Source organism: Oncorhynchus keta, chromosome 15 (genome assembly GCF_023373465.1).
Source record: "Oncorhynchus keta strain PuntledgeMale-10-30-2019 chromosome 15, Oket_V2, whole genome shotgun sequence".
Lineage (NCBI taxonomy): Eukaryota > Metazoa > Chordata > Actinopteri > Salmoniformes > Salmonidae > Oncorhynchus > Oncorhynchus keta.
Window position 1 is genome coordinate 43,921,242 of NC_068435.1, and position 9,426 is coordinate 43,930,667.

General features: G+C 43.7%; 1 long non-coding RNA gene across 1 annotated transcript; it reads left to right on the forward strand.

Moving 5' to 3' along the window:
* The first annotated feature begins 4,893 nt into the window (after positions 1 to 4,893).
* Positions 4,894 to 5,297, forward strand: LOC127907716 (uncharacterized). The gene is made up of 3 exons (XR_008065470.1): positions 4,894 to 4,913; positions 5,028 to 5,080; positions 5,198 to 5,297. It is a non-coding gene; the product is annotated as an uncharacterized LOC127907716 (long non-coding RNA).
* The last annotated feature ends 4,129 nt before the right edge of the window (positions 5,298 to 9,426 follow it).

A 9,426-nucleotide genomic window follows, 5' to 3' on the forward strand; every position in this document is an offset into this window, starting at 1 on the left:
TGGACTCGTCAGATGTTAGCATGTTCCAGAGATTTCTATAAGTCTTTAGCTGACACACTAGGATTCTTCTTAACCTCGTTGAGCATTCTGCACTGTGCTCTTGCAGTCATCTTTGCAGGATGGCCACTCCTAGGAGAGTAGCAACAGTACTGAATTTTCTCAATTTATAGACATTTTGTCTTACCGTGGACTAATGAACATCAAGGCTTTTAGAGATACTTTTGTAACCCTTTCCAGCTTTGTGCAGGTCAACAATTCTTAATCTTAGGTCTTCTGAGATCTCTTTTGTTCGAGGCATGGTTCACATCAGGCAAATGCTTCTGGGAATAGCAAACCAATTTTTTGTAAAACTTTTTTATAGGGCAGAAGTGTCTTAATCATTGATTGGACTCCAGGTTAGATGACTCCAATTTAGCTTTTGGAGAAGTCATTAGCCTTGGGGTTCACATACTTCTCCCAACCTACACTGAATGTTTAAATGATGTATTCAATATAGACAAAAGAAACAATAGTTATTAGTTTAAGCACAGTGTCTATTGTTGTGACTTAGATGAAGATCAGGTCAAATTTGAAAACCAATTAATGCAGAAATCCAGGTAATTCCAAAGGGTTCACCTACTTGCCACTGTATATTGACTTACAGTATACTTGTCATTGGTCTTCTATTAGCCTAGCTTAATGGAAGGGTTTTTAGAAAAAATCTGTTTTATTTGAACCTCTACAGCATAGAGGATTGTCCAATTATACCTGTTAACCAAACCACCTCAAACTATACTGTGTATAAACCATGGGCTTTATGTTCTGCCAACCCACTTTACCCACACTAACGCCTGTGTTCTGCCAGCCCACTTTACCCACACTAATGCCTGTGTTCTGCCAGCCCACTTTACCCACAATGCCTGTGTTCTGCCAGCCCACTTTACCCACACTAATGTCTGTTCTGCCAGCCCACTCTACCCACACTGTCTGTGTTCTGCCAGCCCACTCTAATTATTCTGTCTGTGTTCTGCCAGCCCACTCTACCCACACTACCTGTTCTGCCAGCCCACTTTACCTACATACACTCCACGCCTGTGTTCTGCCAGCCCACTCCCACCCACACTAATGCCTGTGTTCTGCCAGCCCAATTCTACCCACACACTAATGCCTGTGTTCTGCCAGCCCACTCTACTCATCACACTAATGCCTGTGTTCTGCCAGCCCACTTTACCCACATAATGCCTGTGTTCTGCCAGCCCACTCTGCACCTACACTAACGCCTGTGTTCTGCCAGCCCACTACCTACACTAACGCCTGTGTTCTGCCAGCCCACTTACCCACACTAACGCCTGTGTTTCTGCCAGCCCACTACCCACACTAACGCCTGTGTTCTGCCAGCCCACTACCCACACTAACGCCTGTGTTCTGCCAGCCCATCACCCACACTGCCTGTGTTCTGCCAGCCCACTTTACCCACACTGTCTGTGTTCTGCCAGCCCACTCTACCCACACTAATGCCTGTGTTCTGCCAGCCTCTACCCACACTAATGCCTGTGTTCTGCCAGCCCACTCTTACCCACACCCACGCCTGTGTTCTGCCAGCCCACTCTACCCACACACTAATGTCTGTGTTCTGCCAGCCCACTTTACCCACACTTGCCCGAGTTCTGCCAGCCCACTTTACCCACACTGTCTGTGTTCTGCCAGCCCACTTTACCCACACTAATGTCTGTGTTCTGCCAGCCCACTTCACCCATACAACTGTCTGTGTTCTGCCAGCCCACTCTACCCACACTAATGTCTGTGTTCTGCCAGCCCACTCACCCACACTAATCTGTGTTCTGCCAGCCCACTCTACCCACACTAATGCCTGTGTTCTGCCAGCCCACTCTACCCACACTAATGCCTGTGTTCTGCCAGCCCACTTTACCCACACTAATGTCTGTGTTCTGCCAGCCCACTCTACCCACACTAATGCCTTGTGTTCTGCCAGCCCACTCTACCTACACTAATGTCTGTGTTCTGCCAGCCCACTCTACCCACACTAATGCCTGTGTTCTGCCAGCCCACTCTACCCACACTACTGCCTGTGTTCTGCCAGCCCACTTACCCACACTAATGCCTGTGTTCTGCCAGCCCACTTAACCACATCGTCTCGTGTTCTGCCAGCCCACCTCTACCTCCACACTAATGTCTGTGTTCTGCCAGCCCACTCTACCCACACCCACGCCTGTGTTCTGCCAGCCCACTTACCCACACTAACGCCTGTGTTCTGCCAGCCCACTTACCTACACTAATGCCTGTGTTCTGCCAGCCCACTCTACCCACACTAATGCCTGTGTTCTGCCAGCCCACTCTACCCACACTAATGCCTGAGTTCTGCCAGCCCACTTACCCACACTGTCTGTGTTCTGCCAGCCCACTTTACCCACACTTAATGTCTGTGTTCTGCCAGCCCACTCTACCCACACTGTCTGTGTTCTCGCCAGCCCACTCTACCCACACTGTCTGTGCTCTGCCAGCCCACTCTACCCACACACTGTCTGTGTTCTGCCAGCCCACTCTACCACACTCACTGTGTTCTGCCAGCCCACTCTCTACCCACACCTAATGTCTGTGTTCTGCCAGCCCACTCTACCCACACTCAATGTCTGTGTTCTGCCAGCCCACTCTACCCACACTAATGTCTGTGTTCTGCCAGCCCACTCTACCCACACCTAATGCCTGTGTTCTGCCAGCCCACTCTACCACACTAATGTCTGTGTTCTGCCAGCCCACTCTACCCACACTAATGCCTGTGTTCTGCCAGCCCACTCTACCCACACTAATGTCTGTGTTCTGCCAGCCCACTCTACCCACACTAATGCCTGTGTTCTGCCAGCCCACTCTACCCACACTAATGCCTGTGTTCTGCCAGCCCACTCTACCCACACTGTCTGTGTTCTGCCAGCCCACTCTACCCACACTGTCTGTGTTCTGCCAGCCCACTCTACCCACACTAATGCCTGTGTTCTGCCAGCCCACTCTACCCACACTAATGCCTGTGTTCTGCCAGCCCACTCTACCCACACTAATGCCTGTGTTCTGCCAGCCCACTCTACCCACACTAACGCCTGCCGCCGGTCCGCCATAGACGCTGCTACTACTAACCCGATGGCCCTTAACACCACAACTGTCAATAATTCCTGATTTTTGTCTTTTTCCTCCCTGTTTTAAATGGGACCCACCAGACCACGGGGACACCAGATCGCCCACACCACAGACGCCTCCCACTCAGCGGGTGGGCAGCGAAGGGTAGATCACAAACCACTCTCTAATTTGGATTTAGACACAGTCATGCAGCCAATCATACCCAATGCAATCAAAGTGTCATGGCCAGCGAAAGCTCTGTCTAAATGCCACAAGTATGTTCTCACGCATCAGGAGCTTGCCTCCGATGGGGAGATTCAGACCAAACTGATCAAGGTAAAAAAGAAGAAAAAATCTATTTCTCAATTGGTGTCTTTTTGTTTCTGTTCATATTTGAGACTTTTTTCACCTTTCGATAATTTATAATGACAAAGCAAAAACAGGCTTTTTGCAAAAATGATTCTTTTTTTTATTTTTTAAGTGATACATTTACATAAGTATAGACCTCTTTACTCAGTACTTGCACCTTTGGAAGCTTATTACACCTCGCCGCCTTGGGTATGACGCTAAAACATCCCCATAACATGATGCTGCCACTCACCATGCTTCACCATAGGGAGGGTGCCAGGTTTCTTTCCATATCTGACTCTGGCATTCAGGCCAAAGAGTTCAATCTTGGTTTCATAAGGCAGAGAATCTTTTTCTCATGGTCAGAGTCCTTTAGGTGCCTTTTGGCAAACTGCAAGCAGACTGTCTTATGCCTTCTACTGAGGAGTGGCTTCCGTCTGGCCACTCTACCATAAAGGTCTGATTGGTGGAGTGCTGCAGAGATGGTTGTCCTTCTGAAGGTTCTCCCATCTCTCAGAGGAACTCTGAGCTCTTCAGAGGACCATCAGGTTCTTGGTCATCTCCTTGACAAAGGCTCTTCTCCCCCGATTGCTCAGTTTGGAGTCTTAGTGTGCTTTTCCAAATCATGTCCAATCAATTGAATTTACAACAGGTGGACTCCAAGTTGTAGAAACATCTCAAGGATGATCAATGGAAAACAAGATACACCTGAGCTCAATTTCAAGCATTGTAGCAAAGGGTCTGAATACTTATTTAAAATTTTATAAACTGTTCTTTGTCATTATGGGGTATTGTGTATAGATTTAGTTTTATTTCTTAATCCTTTTTAGAATAAGGCTGTAACAAAATGTGGGAAAAGTTGTGAGGTCTGAATACTTACCGAATGCACTGTACCTGATTTACCTGTAGAGGGAAATGCATTTGTATCCCTCACTTTGAGTCTTTTCATGGGTGTACATCTCTTCATCTGATAGTTGTCTACCTCTTCAGGGAGACGTGTTCAGAACGAGAGGTGGAGGACAAGCCGTGCAGTTCAGGACATCGAAACGCCGACAGAATGCCCAACTGTTTCGGTAAGCCCATTGGCCAACCCATCAGTTATGCAGACACTTTGACAGATTGTGTGTAGCGTTGCAAAATTCTGGGTACCCTTCAACATTTAGGTTTCAGAAAGCCGGGTTTGCATGATTCTGTATTTGTGCTTATTTCCAGAATATTCCATGGTATTTCTGGAAAACTTTTGCAACCCTATCAGAAATCATCTTCTGTTGAGATGAGGACATATTACCTCACGGTCTCCTCCTTTGTTGAAATAATAGTTGTCTGTGTTTTAGTGTAGGTCATTCAGAGTCCTGATGTGAATATTTTCTGTTCCATGAAGTCGAAGAGGAGGTCATCGGGAGACGGGCCAGACAACATGATGGGAACAAGATGGACGGAACGACAGAGAGAACAGGGTAAGCTGTCCCTCACTACTGTCCATCACTCATTCACCTCGGCTGGAGTAAAAACCGCTATTAGATTTTGTCATGATACCTGCTCATAAAGGTATAAAATGTTTTCCCCAACAGGCACCAGTGGCAAGCACAAGCTCAGCTCTTGGTCTCCAGAATGGCTATCAGAAGTGAGAATTTATATCACATTCCAGTAGGATTTTGACTGACAACATTGCATGTTTTCATAGTATTGACTAATTGACTGCTGATGACAAATTACACTTCTTTTCTCCCATCCCTTTCAGACGCAGGAAGTAGGAACTGGACAGATCATCTTTTTCTATGCTGGAATTGTCTTGTGCATTGACTAGTGAACTTACCATCACTTTAAACTATGCATCTTGTTTTTAAAGTCAAGCTTTTTTATAGAACTGTTTTTCTAGACAAGTGATGATCAAGACCTGAGTTGTATTTAATCATGACTGTAGCTAAAGGGACATTTTGAATTAGATTTGTATTATTTGATTTAGAGAACTTGTTCTCTTTTATCACATTGAATAGTGTCATTGTATACCTTACCACCTTCACCTATGAAACTTTCCTTCACTGTTTTTTTTCACACCCAAAGACTTTAGATGACAAAATGTAACTTTTTTTTTTCCTTCTCAGTTTCAAGATACTTGTTGTATAGACCTATATTCACACACATAATCTGCAGAAAATCAATGGTAGAAGGCTGCTAGTGCAACAACCACAATTATATACTTTGCAAAGCCTGCCGGTCAAATCAAATCAAATGTATTTATATAGCCCCTTCGTGACATCAGCTGATGTCTCAAAGTGCTGTACAGAAACCCAGCCTAAAACTCCAAATAAGCAATGCAGTCTCTGTCTGACTGCAAATACATGTATTTTTGAAGGAATGTACTATTTAAAACTGGAAAAAATAAATCAAGAAATGAGAATTATCTTTAACCACCTTGTTTATATTACTGTATAAACCATGTGAATGGCAGGTCTTGGCTTTGAGGTAGATGTAGCGCTGCAGGCCCCAAACATAATCAATTGAAACCAGTTGGCATCCAAAAGGATTTGGTGTGACGACATGAGTACCAATCAAATGCATTTTATTAAGGCCTTTTTTTTTTTTAAAGTCAGCAATTATGTTAGGGAAACAGTGTTACACCCTACCTAATGTCCTAACCCAACCTTCCCCATCTTAACAGCGCCACTGCCAGACTCCTGTCTGAATAACTGCTGACCTGTAGTTCATCCACTTATATTTGCCCCAGCCAGGCAGCCACAGGCACCAGCCTTTTTTTAAAATGGAATGGTTTGCTTTAAGACTTTGCTAAGCACGCAGTATGCTGTGCTAACAAACGGACATTTTTATGTGGCTGGCACTGTTTGCTTGACATTCTTCGGTCTGTTGACAGTTGATGAGAAATGCCAAACAGAAGTGCTCACTAGCAAGTCTGTATAGTTTGTGGGGCCCTGCTAAAGTCTTGTGTACTGCAGACGCTCTGCTAGTCTCCCCTGGTCAGGTTCCATTCCACCAGCATGTTGTGAATGGTCCTGGGCATATTTACTATATCTGGCTGCTTTTGGACTGTCAATGGGTTGAAGCATCTTTCTTGTGGGAAGAACATATGCAATGATTGGTTTTGTGTACAATTGCCATCCAGCGTGCAGTATGAATGTTGGAGAGGTGAAAGGCAGACCGTTTTGTTGTTGTTGCCTGATTTCACTTCTCTGTATGCTGGAGTCATTTCACCAAGCCCGAAGTATTTGGTACCTGTCCCATCAGACGTTCCATGTAGGCTAGCTGATATGTGTGTGTATAATGTTGGATGTGTATAACTGAGCTACATGGTCAAATTCCATCACACATTTAATGTTCGTTCATATTTTAAGATACATTTATAAAATGTTAAGATACATTTTATACATGTATCTTTCATCTATAATGCTGCATGACTTGCCGTATAATGTAATGACTCAAACGCATTACTGTTTGCGGCACTTCGTGGAGCACTTTTTACAGGGAATTCCTGTAATAATTCATTACTAACAGCAGGTGGCAGCAGCTCCTGTACATTTTATAACGGGCCTTTATACTGGCACTTATTTTGTGACTGGCCATATGGGACCACAGGTTATTCTGACTTCTGGAGAGTTGTTCGCTGGTAGCCATGGTAACCATGGTCAGGCTGACAGTTGTGGTTCTGGACAGTGTGTAGATTGCGTCAACACCAACCAAAGGTTTGATCCAGTAGTTCAGACTGCATGCATCCTTACCAGACACATTGACGTGATGCGTATACATGTTGCCATACAACAAACGGTCACGTGAATATGTAATAATTACCACATTCTAACTGAGCATACAAGTGCTCCATTTCCTCTGTCTTGTTATATTTTAACTGCATACCTGTGCCCGTTTCCTCTCTTGTTATATTTAGAGCCTTTCTCAGATCTCATTGCCTGTGAGTGACTCATTGTGCCGCAGAATATGATGACAGTCTTGACACATTTGACAAGTTGGACTGTGAGTCCATGCCGTCAGCCACGGCCGTTGACTTTGGACAGCTCCAGATATCCTCGGCTCCTCTGCTTCACTGGGCTCGTTTCATAGTGAACGCTTGGTCGGAGGCGAGATCCGTGCACACTGCACTGCTGAATTGCTCTTCTGCTTGGATGAGGCCCGTCGTCTTTCGCCAAAACCGCTGCGTTATCACTTCATCGTAAACGAAGCGCGAGGAAATGTAAGTTAATAGGCAATGTGCACTTAGCAAATCGACTCCGGAGTATGATTTCTTGCCGGAGTGACGGGGGACTGAGTTTATCAAGTTCACTCTCCCCAGCCACTTACCTTATTCAGAGGTTTAATTTTATTTTACCTTTATTTTTAAGCAGGGAGTCACCATTGAGACCAGGGTCTCTTTCACAAGGGAATCCTGCATATACAATTTCATAAGACAAATCAAACACTATATAAAATACAGCACAACACATAAAATAAACAATTACTTTCCTAAGTAAGAAGGTCCCCAATCAATGTGTTTTTATTACCAGAGCATTCAATTGTAATGTGTGTTGTAGTTGGTTCCAGCAATGAGGCGCTTTTAAGCTAAAAGCCATTTAACCTGGTTCGACAGAAAAGTTCACTGTACAATCTGCTTCCTGCTATCTAGGGAGAGGCAAGATGTATTTTTAAAAAGCCCAAATCTTAGCTTTTTAACTAGCTCACCCATGTTTTTTTGTTATCAAGTTTTGTCAATCCAAATGCCTAGATATTTAAAGGCGAGAACCCGATCGGCAAGAACCATCCAATGTGGTCCATCTGAAACATTTTTGTGATCATTAGAGAACAACATACAGTGGGGCAAAAAAGTATTTAGTCAGCCACCAATTGTGCAAGTTCTCCCACTTAAACAGATGAGGCCTGTAATTTTCATCATAGGTACACTTCAACTATGACAGACAAAATGAGAAGAAAAAAACCAGAAAATCACATTGTAGGATTTAAAAATAAATTATTTGCAAATTATATGAATGAACCAAGTGACTTATCTTTTACTCTTTGTTTTTGTTTTTATATGGAGAATGCTTATCTGCTACAGTGTTAAACAGAAAAGTAAAACTATTTGGGGCCTCATCTGAGTCAGATACATGACACAATCCCCCAGTCACACAACCTCCGGTCAGACATGAAATGTTGATCATTAAAATTCCTAAAATGTGGGCTGGATCTAGGTGTTTTAGCATCTTATAGAGGCAGTGGGACAATGGTCACTGAGCTCGTTAGCTAAGATTCAATTGGCAGTGTACTTTTATAAGGGACATTTGTTAGAATATCAAAAACAAATGGGATTTTTCAGGGTTTTTAGAGTTGGTTTAGTTATCAGCTGTGTTAGAATTAGTTCAGTACAAATGTCTTTCACACCATCTGATACTGGCATCAACCAATCTAGATTAAAATCAACCAATATTAATTATTCACAGTAATTCAGACAATTTGCTTAGAGACAAGGTAGAGCTGAGGGAGGGGGATAAATTCCCACTAGTTTCATTTGGGCATTATTACCAGAGCCCACATTTGGGATTAGACATTCAAATTGCGTAGGGACAGAGGTGGAAAGGGGCACATAAACATTTTAAGTTGCTCTTTAAGAATATGGCGACACCCCCACCTCTGCCAACTCTGTTAGATCTATATATTATAACCAGCCAGAGACATCAGAATTCAGCATGGACTTCTTTAACCAAGATTTTTTTAATAAACAATGTCTACGTTTAATTTTTGCACGCCCAATTTTTCAGTTTTTGATTTGTTAAAAAAGTTTGAAATATCCAATAAATGTCGTTCTACTTCATGATTGTGTCCCACTTGTTGTTGATTATTCACAAAAAAATACAGTTTTATATCTTTATGTTTGAAGCCTGAAATGTGGCAAAAGGTTGCAAAGTTCAAGGGGGCCGAATACATTCGCAAGGCACTGTACATGACTTTCTATAGTGTCTGGTGGTTTAT